Genomic DNA, 11,443 nt, shown 5'->3' with positions numbered 1-11,443 from the left:
CACGGACGGATCTCCCGGTTTCGACTCTGGTTCTGCCCCCGACTTCCCCGTATCGTCTCAGCCCTGGTTACGACCCTGCCTTTGTCCCTGGTTTCCCCGTTTTGCCTGAATCCCGGTAAAGACCTCTGCCTGCTGTCCCCGACCTTCCCATCTCGCCACGATCCCGGAAAAGACGTCTACCTTCTGCCCCTGACTCTGAGCCTTGCTTGTGTTCTCCACAATAAAGTTGATTAGCGACTGAGCTACGTGTGTCTCGCGTTTGGGTCTAAACTGGGTTGTTACAGTCTGGTTTCTCGTCGGACTCACTTTAGCAGCTTGTAAATCAAATGAGGCCAACATTCACTCACCTAACATGTGATGCATCGGTGAGTTTTAAGATCTCTTAACAGAAGATCAACCTTACAGAGATATGGGTTTCCTGTGGTGCAACCCTGAAGATCTTAACCAGTATACTTTTGGTGTTGTAGCTCAGTTGACAAACAATAGCATGTTCCCTGACCAGGAATCGAAACCGGGCCGCGGCGGTGAGAGCGCCAAATCTTAGACACAAGACCATCAGGGACACCTACCACTGAGAGGGCTTGTAGTCTGGAATATATGGCCTTTAAAGGGGACAGGGGTTGAAGTATCTGAACTTACCCTTGCCTTACTTGCTTACATGTGCATATCTCCATCTTTGTGCTTCTATGTACCTAGTATCCATGTTAGCATCCAACACATAGGACTCAGACGGCTCTACTAGGCTGGTGTCTTCATGCCTGATTAAAAGTCCTTTAAATGTCAAATCAGGCCAAGGATGTTTGTTTTTTGTTTGTGAAGAAGCGTCACGATGTGCATGGAAGCCTCTCTTGGTCTGATTTTAGACCGGAGTCAGCCAGTTGGTGACCCCTGGTCAATGACTGTAGATTGACAACATTTCTCTACTTCCTCTGTACCAATTTGAGGCCAATATAACCCGGACACAGGCACTGCCATCTTACACGGGTGACATCATTTGGATCCAGAGTATGCAGAGTAATAATTAGGGAGTGGAGCCACAGTATCTGAGTTCGACCAATACACCTGCCCACTGAGTCAATCTCAGCAATCAGTCATTCAACCCATGTTTATAGCTACAAATAACTAGAAAGGTGCTTGGTGAGCACATACCTCCGCCAAAGACTGATTGGGCATTATATTTCTTCACAATCGTACGAAATATGCGGTGAAAATACCATCTCGCCTAGTTAAAGAGAGTTAATAAAAAGTATCCTGGAACTACCAGTTCCTCCCTATTTGCCTATTTTGCTTGGTTCATGCCCCAACCATCCACAAAAATTAAAGGAACTCATTAAAATAGTGTTTGAGTAATCCTCAAACAGACAGACAAAAATGAACAACAATGAAAACAAACAGAAAAATGAATTCTTGAACATACATGTGGTAAGAACAACCCATTGAGAGGACTATACTGCAACTTATGTGTTAAATAGTTCAAAATGTACTCTTTAGTGGAAACAAAGCTGGGAATCAGGTACTGCATACAATTTTTAAATGAAAAATAACAGATTTTGATAAAAACAGGGCTAAAATCTGAATATCAGTAAGGACAACATGAGCATTCCTAACAGCACTTCTTTCTCTACATGTTTCAGAGCTGTGTCAGGTCCAGGATAAGCACTGGGGACGTCTTTCATGTGTGCTGTAATTAAGGATGTTTGTTGTCTCTAAGAACTTCACTTCACAGACTTAGCAAAAGCTTACAGAGCACATAGCTCATTGAACGTATTTGACTATCTAGGATGTCTTGAATGAAACAAACAAAAAAAGTGAAAAAAGACTCACTCTCTGCGTTGTTTTTTTCTCGAACACGCAATCTCAACAGGAGAGTTTTCAGTCTAAGATGGTGTTACGACCCAGCAGGAGAAAGGGAAGCAACATAAAACCAGGTGTATTTGGAAAATGAGTTATTTATTAGTACGAAAATCGGATTGTTATCAAAACCAGAACAAAAGAGAAAAACTGGAACTGAAAGTGGGCCTGTGAGTGCTGTTCAAATCAAACAAACAACTTCAACAAAAGGAGAACTCATAACAGTGAGTAACTGTTACCACAAACAGAAAACGAAAAAATGAAACTAAACCTCTTAGTTACTATAAAAAAAAACAGTCAGGAACAGCGCTCCTGCACCTAATGAAGGATAACAAAGGGATTCTGCAGATATGAGTGGTCTGATCTATCGCTAACTAACCTGGCCCAGTCCTCAGACAAGTTTGACGTGCCTCGTTTCACAGCTTCACAAAATCGAGAGACACAGTGGCGTTCTGGTCAAGTGAAATCACAGCCACCCCGACTGACAAGCTGTGGGGAGATTTGTAGCCTCCTCCACAAATTGCTCCTTGGTGATTGGTGGACTGTTTTAGGTGCCGCTCCAATCCGGATCCTCCAGGATGCCGGCCAGAAGTGGGAGGGGCACCCTGCTTGACAGGCCAAAAAGATTATGCATACAAAATGGGGGGCAGGGGTCGGCGCCGGCCGCAAAAGATGGAAACATTGAAGGGGTTCTGCTGTCCTGATGTCAATGGGGAGCTTGTTCTACCATTGAGGAACCAGGACAGACACAGACAATTCAATTCAATTCAATTTTATTTGTATAGCGCCATATCACAACATACATTGTCTCAAGGCACTTAACATAGTGAGGTCAATATTACAATATAACAGGGAAAACCCAACAAATCCCACAATGAGCAAAGCACTTGGCGACGGTGGAGAGAAAAAACACCCTTTTAACAGGATGAAATCTCTGACAGAACCGGACTCAGTTGTGGGCGGTCATCTGTCTCGACCGGTTGGGGTGAGGAGAGAAATGGGGAAGAGAGGAGAGGTGGGCAGAAAGAGGGTGGGAGGAGAGACAGTCGGAGAGAAGAGAGAGAGAGAGGACAGTTGTGCAACCGCCGCTTTAAATCTCTACCAGACTGATACTTATAATAAAAAAATACAATTATGTTGTTGTTATTATTAGTGATGATATTAATATTATTATTATTAATAATAATAAAAATAATGAAGGGTTTGGGTCCTGCAGCTCTGGAGTCAGAGATACACTAGGAGAGATAGAAAACACCAACAGGGTTAGTGACATGTACTGTAAACATATCGGGGGATAGAGGGGTTGTATAACAGTTGCTTTAATTTCTACCAGACTGATACTTATAATTAGTGAAAACTGACAATTATAAATTCAATGATGTTATTAATAATAATAATGGAAATAATAATAATAATAATAATAATAATAATAATGACGGGTTTGGATCATGCAGCTCTGGGGTCAGATCTACTAGGAGAGAGAGAAAACAGAGTTAGTGACATGTAATGTAGAAACATGGGGGCAGAGAGAGAGAGAGAGAGAGATCGAAAAAGTGGGAGAAGGAGAGAGAGATAAAGAGAGAGATTTGAATTTTAAAAAACAATGTTTATTAAGATTTACCAGAGAACATCACGGTCCTCTACAAATGAAATGAAAAAAAACCCCCACAACAACACAAAACAACACAAAACAAAAAAATAACTGAAAAAACAGAATAAATCAGGTCATAAAAACAGAGTGAAAGATGAGCTCTCCCTCCTTCACTGAACACAGCCGTGGTGAAACACCACTGGTTTAAAAACTCTATGTCGTGGTATCTGAAATCCACTCTCACTCTGGCTCTCACCAGAGACACTTACATTTTTGTCAGCTCATGTCCAGACACATTTCCTATCTTGTCTTTCCTGCTTTTATAAATCAACAGTTTGGCCTGACCAACCACAAAATTCAGCAACTGCCACTTTTTTGCATCTTGTGTGCTGTAGCCAGCACCAAAAAGAGAGAGGGAGAAGGAGAGAATGGGAGAGGGAGAAAGATGCTCATGATATAAGTTCCCCCAGCAGTCTAGGCCTATAGCAGCATAATAAAGAAATGGTTTATTAAACAACTGAGCAGCTCTAACTATAAGATTTATCAAAGAGGAAGGTTTTAAGTTTAACTTTAAATGTAGAGAGGGTATCTGCCTCCCTGACACAAACTGGGAGCTGGTTCCAGAGGAGAGGAGCCTGGTGGCTGAAGGCTCTGCCTCCCATTCTACTTTTACAGACTCTCGGAACCACAAGTAGTCCTGCGTTTACAGGGCAAAGTGATCTATTGGGATAATATGAAACTATGAGCTCTGTAAGATATGATGGGGCTTGATTATTAAGGGCTTTGTAGGTTAGGAGCAGTATTTTGAATTCTATTCTGAATTTTACAGGAAGCCAATGCAGAGATTTCTAGTTCCTGTCAGAACTCGTGCTGCGGCATTTTGGGTTAACTGGAGGCTTTTCACAAACTTATTGGGGCATCCTAGCAGTAATGAATTACAGTGGTCCAGTCTAGAAGTAACAAATGCATGGACTAGTTTTTCATCATCCTTTTGAGATAGGATGTTTCTAAAAGGATTTGGTTGAGCGGTGGCTGCCCGCCCCTCGCAGTGAGAGAGTAGCAAGCCGTTTGGTCGTCTTTGTGTGATGAGGCTGAGACTGCTGCTGAAGTTGCCGTTAAAAAAAAAAAGCTGACTTTTCTACACAAGTGCTGATGCCAATTTGGCTACAGGGGTGCTAGCCACTCCCCCACAGTAAATTAGATTCAAAGCACCTGATGTCAGAGTAATAGAAACTGACAACTGAAAAAAAAAACAGCTGAAAACAACCACAGATGTGGAAATAAATCTAATTTAGGTGAAATAATCACAACATAACTCAACTTAGAATCAGAATACAAATATATTTAAAAAATATAAGGCTTCTAAAAATAGAAAATAAATAAATCTAACTCAGGAATACTAATCATAACAGAACTCAACTTAGAATCAGTCTGCAAAGTTGACATGTAGCTGCAATCAGAAGGCTGAACAATGGATAATGGCTGGAGTACAGCACGTCAAGGGATGCTGCATTTTGTTAGGCATGTCGCCATTTCCCTGAAGCGGCCACCGAGGCCCGATTCATAAAAAACATTTTAAAGACTGAAAGCATCTTTCCCATTTTTGCATTAAACAGGGGACAGGCTACAGAGCTGGGCAGAACTGAGGAATACAGACAAAGCCATCTGGCAGGACGGGGAAATATTCCTAACCAGCTGAACCAGGACACTATCAACAGGTAATTTGTGGAAAGGAATAGAGAGGACATTAAAGTTGTAACAGACCTTGTTTTATTCTGTGCAAAGCTAGATATCCCATTGCGTGGCCACTGTGAAAACAAAAAGTCATTAAAAAGAGTCAACTACTTGGAATTATTACAACTGATCTCTTACTATTACCCGGACATCAAACGGCTACTGGATGAATTGCCTAGAAACGGAAAACTCACGAGTCCCAGCATTCAGAATGAGATACTGGAAATCGCAGCATCGCTACTTATTTGCAAAATAAAGACGAATTTGCACGATGAGACAGTCACTTGACAGCAATTTTGGCAGACGAGTGTAAACACCTATTTAAAGCAAGAGCTAACAATCCTGTTGTAATCATCTAAAGTAGTCTAAGTTAAGTTATAATTTCGGAATGTATCCTATTGCCGTTTTCATTTATTGTATATACCAAGTTTATGTTGGATTTTATGCAGATGTTGCTGAGTTTACTTTAATCTGTGTGTGTGTGCGTGTGGTTTGGGAGGCCAGACTATGTTCAAGCGTCATTTTAATGCTACGCAGAATTCAGAATTGAACTCCCTCGCTGAGAGGTCTGCTATGCCACCATGCCACGGCAGGCCATGTAAGGAAACCGTACCTGAAACTACACATGGCATCAGTCATGTCATAAGATTAATCATTGACAGTGTCATGTCATCATAATCCAAAGTGTCTGTTAATTATCTTTCACTTAAATCATACTCCAGGCTCCAGCCAGTTTTTTTCTTTCTTTTTTTAAGAAAACGTTTGTCAATGATCGCTGTTGGGAGTTGGTGGTGATCCCTTGAGGAGGGGGTGCGACAGCATCCCCCACACCCCACTCCCTGTGGCCTTGACACACTCGGGAAAATCCTGTCTCCAAGGTGCTTTTAGATCTTAGAGCGGTGCCATTCTTTAGTGACAGTATTGATGTTCCAGCTAGATACTCGTTTCTTCTCTGCTTCAACTCCCAAAGTAGTGTTTCTAGGAACTTGAGTCCCTTCAAACCCAGTCTTTGTACCTGTGCTGTAGTCTTCTGATTGCTCCCTCTGGGGCCTTGCTTTGGATAGAGGTGAATGTTATCCATATTCCTTATTCACGTTGCTTCAATGTATTCTTGCTTGACAGCTCCATACAACAACAAGACCACGGACAGAAAAAGGCTTTCCCCAGATACATGAAACAGACGGTGGATGAAGAATGTCAGACAGTGATGGATAAGACATATTGACAAAACGTAAAACTAAAAAATTAGCTATGCTCAGCAATTCCCTTTCCTCTGTCCATATTTTCCTTAAATCTACCTTCATTCGTGTATGCAAGTAAAATAGCTTATAGTCTGTGATCTGAAAATGTTACTACTCACATTAAATAAATTTTACATTTGATATAAATTGAATATAAAGCAGTTGCTTCATATGAAATTTGTTGCTTACATGGTGTGGTCTTCCTGAGTTCCTCTCTGGGCTGCACACTGGTTATGATCAAGCTCATTTTCTCTGCATTAAAGCTGTGTCTCGTTGCCAGATTGTTTTGTTTCGACCGTGGTTAAACACTCAGTTTCTTCTATGACTTTGTTTAGATCTTCTTAGATCCTGATTTTGCCTTCTCTGATCGTTTTGCTGTTTCTGAAGCAGGCAGTGCCAGGTATAAGGAACACAAAACCATTGCCGAACTCACGCTGCCTTGCTCCTGCTCCTCTGCCTGCCTGATCCACGTCACCACTCTCAATCCTCACCCTCTTAGACTATTCAATCTGTTAACACTTTCATTGAGTCTGGTTGTCTGGATTTTGGGTCCAAATTCTAGCTCAGCCCTGATCACTTTTAATTGCAAAAACAGACAAACTGCACCCCTGAACTTTTAGTCACAAATTGACAACATGATGAACACTGTCTGCTATCATGATGTGATGCAAGTAACCAATCTATGCACGTTATCACAACCATCTCTGTTTGAGTTGCAGCTGCAAAATGAGTCAAAAAGGATGAAATTATTCTTAACAGTTCTCAAAAGTTTCTTGAGTTATTTATCATGTGTAATTAATACATTGTTAATATTTGTATTATATATTATTTTATATTACACATCTTAGATGTTGTACAATGTTTAATTTCTGGCATTGCAAGTGGTGATTTGTGTTGGACAAATAATGGAGTGGGTTGGGTTTGTCATGTATGCTACTGTAAACACCCAGGGGGTGGGGGGCGCCGATCAAAAATCTCGCCAGGGCCAGCTCTGTGTGGTGACAGACTAGTGGGTCTCCTCACTGTGAGGAGAAGTGGTTATAGCAAATGGACTGTATTTATATAGCACTTTTCTAGTCTTATTAACCATTAAAAGTGCTCTCTACAGTAGAAGTCACATTCACAGACACATTCATAAAGCACATATACACAGTGCTTTATCTACCACACTCTATTCACACACTGCCAGAACAGCCACCAAAGGCAGTTTGGGGTTCAGTGTCTTGCTCAAGGGCATGGTATGTGGACTGGATGACCACAGGATCGAACCGCCAATCTTCTGGTTAGTGGACAACTCGCTCTAGCTCCTAGGCAACAGTCACTATCTGATCAACAAACGGCAATGTGTTGTGATGATGTGGCAGCCCAGCAGCTGCAAGAGTTCACAGTAGGTAATATACTATCGTCTCAGAAGCCACTGGACATATGAGCAGGATGGCTAACCCGCTGGGTGCCTCTTCTTAATCTCAATATATTTTCACTGTTGACATATTAATCATTAATTATAAGTCATCAGATAATTATGAGTCTTTGGTTTGGGACTTAATTTATTGTTGAGTCACAACTCAACTTTTAACATTTTTCTTATTAAAAGCATTTAACAACACTGTATGGATACAGACAATATTTTGTATAACACTAGTTAAGGTTCCACTGGGGGTGTTGATGACTTATTATATTGGGATACCTCTCATTAATGTAAAATTAAGAGTTAACACGAAAAATAAAGTGTATTGACAGCTGTGCAAGAGTGAGCCAGAGAGACGCATTTCACTGCGCATAACTGAATCCCAACAGCAAGAATTAATGACTGAAATGGTTGACAAACTTTTAACTTCTTCTCTTCTTCTGTAACAGATTGGTTTGAAAAGTATGTTGATGGAAGACGTATCAGTGTATCTTTATACTATAAAATAGTCTTCCATAAATGTTGCATAGTTTTAATGTGGTGACATGTCATGAATATGTACAGTAAAAAGGAAATAAATCAAAGTAGGGGGAGGACAAGAAGAGAGATAATTGGCAAGACGATTACAGAGAGCATTAATGCTGAATGTCAAAAAAGTCCAGCCATGGCCAGTATCAAAATAGGGTCTTTATTAGTATAATAAGAAAGTAGCCTAAAAAGGATATTTTCCTCCTGATGGTATAAACATGTGTAGGTGATTTTAGTCCTGCTTTTATTAAAGCTTTACTATTGTTTTTCATGACTAACAATCACAGCTTTCACCTGGATGTTGCAGAGCAGAGTGTGACCTTATGCGTGCTGGTTACAGGGTCATGATAGGGCCACAGCACTAGCACATCCCCATTCAGAGGAGGGGTGTGTTAATCCTCTTCAGGCCCAGGAATGCCACCACAGGTCCTGCAGCCGGCAGCGGGGCCTCCAATGCTAATTGGAGGCTCTGAAGCATTGGGAGGCATGCAAATATCTCCAGCTTTACTCCGATACCCTTCTGTTCCACTTCCAGTCCTCTCCAATCCCCTCATTCCACCTGACTGGAGGAGAGGAGAGAAAGGAGGTGAACACAGCTGCTGGTTTTCTTGCCTCCTTCCCGTGGGCACTGGCTGTGTCGAGGCAAGGGGGGGAGGGTGGGCTGAAGGACTGCAGCCTCTGTTGCCTTGATTATGGGCTGGCCTTCCAGGCCAATGTCATATACTGTACATCAGAGGAGATCAGCAACCCAGCCTGAAAGTCAGATGACACCAAGCACATGCACAGCACTCCTTAACCCCCCTCTATCCCCCCACCTGCCCTCAGTCCCTCATCCTTTTATCCCTCACCTCCCCCATTATCTCTTACTGGCATTTTACCTCGCTCTCCAGCCCCCTTTCCCTCACTATGCCCTTTCACCCCTTCCACCCTCCTAGTTTCATCTCACCTGTCTCTTACCCGTCCCCCTCTAACACTTACAATCCCCACCCTCCCATGGGACTGATCAGTAAAGGCAACCTGCTGAATGCTGGTGGTTTTCAAGAGGGGATAAGAGAGAGAAAGAGATAAAAAAAAAAGAAGAGTAGCATTTTGGTGGGGGCTGTCTGGGTATAGGACCAGAACAGACCAGGCATGAGGAAGATGTTTAGACTTGGACGGGGAGCTTGTCAAGACCATCAGGCTTTTAGCCTTTGATGAAGATCTTTTGCTTCAGGACTTCAGAGTCACTTGACATTCAGAGGGTGTTAGCAGAATAATTGTTAAGAATCCGTCTTCATTATTTATCTGCAGCAGTATCTTTGGTCTCATGCTGGACCGCCCTGTCTGGAGAGAGACAAATTAATTTTGTCATGGAATGTGGTATATTGTGTTTACTGCATGATAATGCACTTAGCAGAGAGACAATTAGCTTGGCAACAGATGGACTTACCACAATGTAATTGCCATTGGCCCCAAGCTGCCAGGGGCTCGTTATTTATCGCTAATTAATTATGTTTTTCTTTAAAAAAAAGTCAATGACATCAGAATGTTTAATTAATTTTGAATGTCCCGTTTCAGACCCCCTATATTGGACTCTTCTATCTTACTGTGCATGTGCAGAAATTATTAGAGTGCAGTGTATGAACGAAAATAAACTTAATATGAATCCCAATTACCCCACCATTGCAGGACTATGGAGGAAGTGGTGGAAAAAAAAAAACTTGTTTCAAAAATGCCAAAGCTGACAATCTTTTTCACGGTGACCAATACAAGAAGTCGCTCCTTCCGCTAGCACCAGCGTTGCTAACAGTGAGGAGCCCAGGAAACATTGGCAGTACTGCTACCTAACAGGAGGAAGCTTCGACGTGAGATAACGAAAGTGCCACATTGACTTACCATGACAAAGAACAAGTAGTGAGTAGTAAAAATGCCAAATGGAAACCTATATTGAATATTGATCAACATTCAGATCAAAACCTTACTTAAGTAATAAATATTTCAGTATTATCAGGAAATTGTACTAAGTATGAAGAAGTAGAAGTACTTATAATTCAGTAAAATGGTCCCTGTCCATTTTTCACTTTTAGTGCAGTACAAGGTCAAGGTTGAGCTCATTTGAAGATTAATATATAGAACTTACAATGCATCACAATCTATGAGATCATCACATTTGTAGCAAGTCTGAACTACGTATATATAAAAAAAACCAGCTCTTTTTTTCAAACTTTGTGACAATGCAAGAGCAATGCAAGTTTTTCAATGAGTTGAATTAGCTTTAGAAGGAGGAGACTTTTCTCAACCCATAAAGGAACATTTCATTCTTCAGTTAATTACAAACAGCCATATTCAAAATCATTGTTTGAAGATTTTCACTGGACAGGAAGGATATGAAAAACAAATATGTCAAGTAATCAAAGCTCTCAGATAAATGTAGTGGAGTAAAGAGAATGATATTTGCCTCTGATATTGAGCGGAAAAGGAGTGTAAAGTTGCATAATACAGAAATCCTCAAGTAAAGTGCAAGTTGTCACATTAGTGTGACCTCTTATTGTCTTGTGTTTTGTATTTTCCAACAAGTCCTCCAATTCATACGACGAACTGTGTTGTATGTGGCAAAAACAACCATAGTCGATTGTTCCGCCTCTACCGGTGACAGGAGCTACGCCAATACTACTCTTAGCAGGCCACTTTGGATTCATGAAACACTTCTGTCTTCTGAAAAAATTGTAAATTAAGTGTGTAAACAAGATGAATGCCACCTGTGCGTATTTGAGCTAGCGTTCACGGGCATTGTAAATTAGCATAATCAACGCCCCAAAAATACCATATCAGGTTTTGCTTACTGCTTCATGTCTGGAAGGGGTTCCATTCATGAAAACAGTATTAGGAAGAAGTTTACGAGATCAGAGATTTTAGTAACTCAGAAATGAAAGTGTAGGATATTTTAGCAGCCTCAGCAGGAGTTAAGTGACGGACTAAAGCAGAGATATTAATACTGAGTCGCCTGTGAGTCGCGCTGTCTCTGAGAAAAAGATGAAATGCATTGATATGAAAATGGCTTTTTTTTTTTTTTTTAAACATTGCCAGAGCATGGCGATCGATGACTGCAAG

Source organism: Scophthalmus maximus, chromosome 4, assembly GCF_022379125.1.
Source record: "Scophthalmus maximus strain ysfricsl-2021 chromosome 4, ASM2237912v1, whole genome shotgun sequence".
Taxonomy (NCBI): domain Eukaryota; kingdom Metazoa; phylum Chordata; class Actinopteri; order Pleuronectiformes; family Scophthalmidae; genus Scophthalmus; species Scophthalmus maximus.
The sequence above is the reverse complement of the archived record's forward strand: the minus strand, read 5'-3'. Positions refer to the sequence as shown.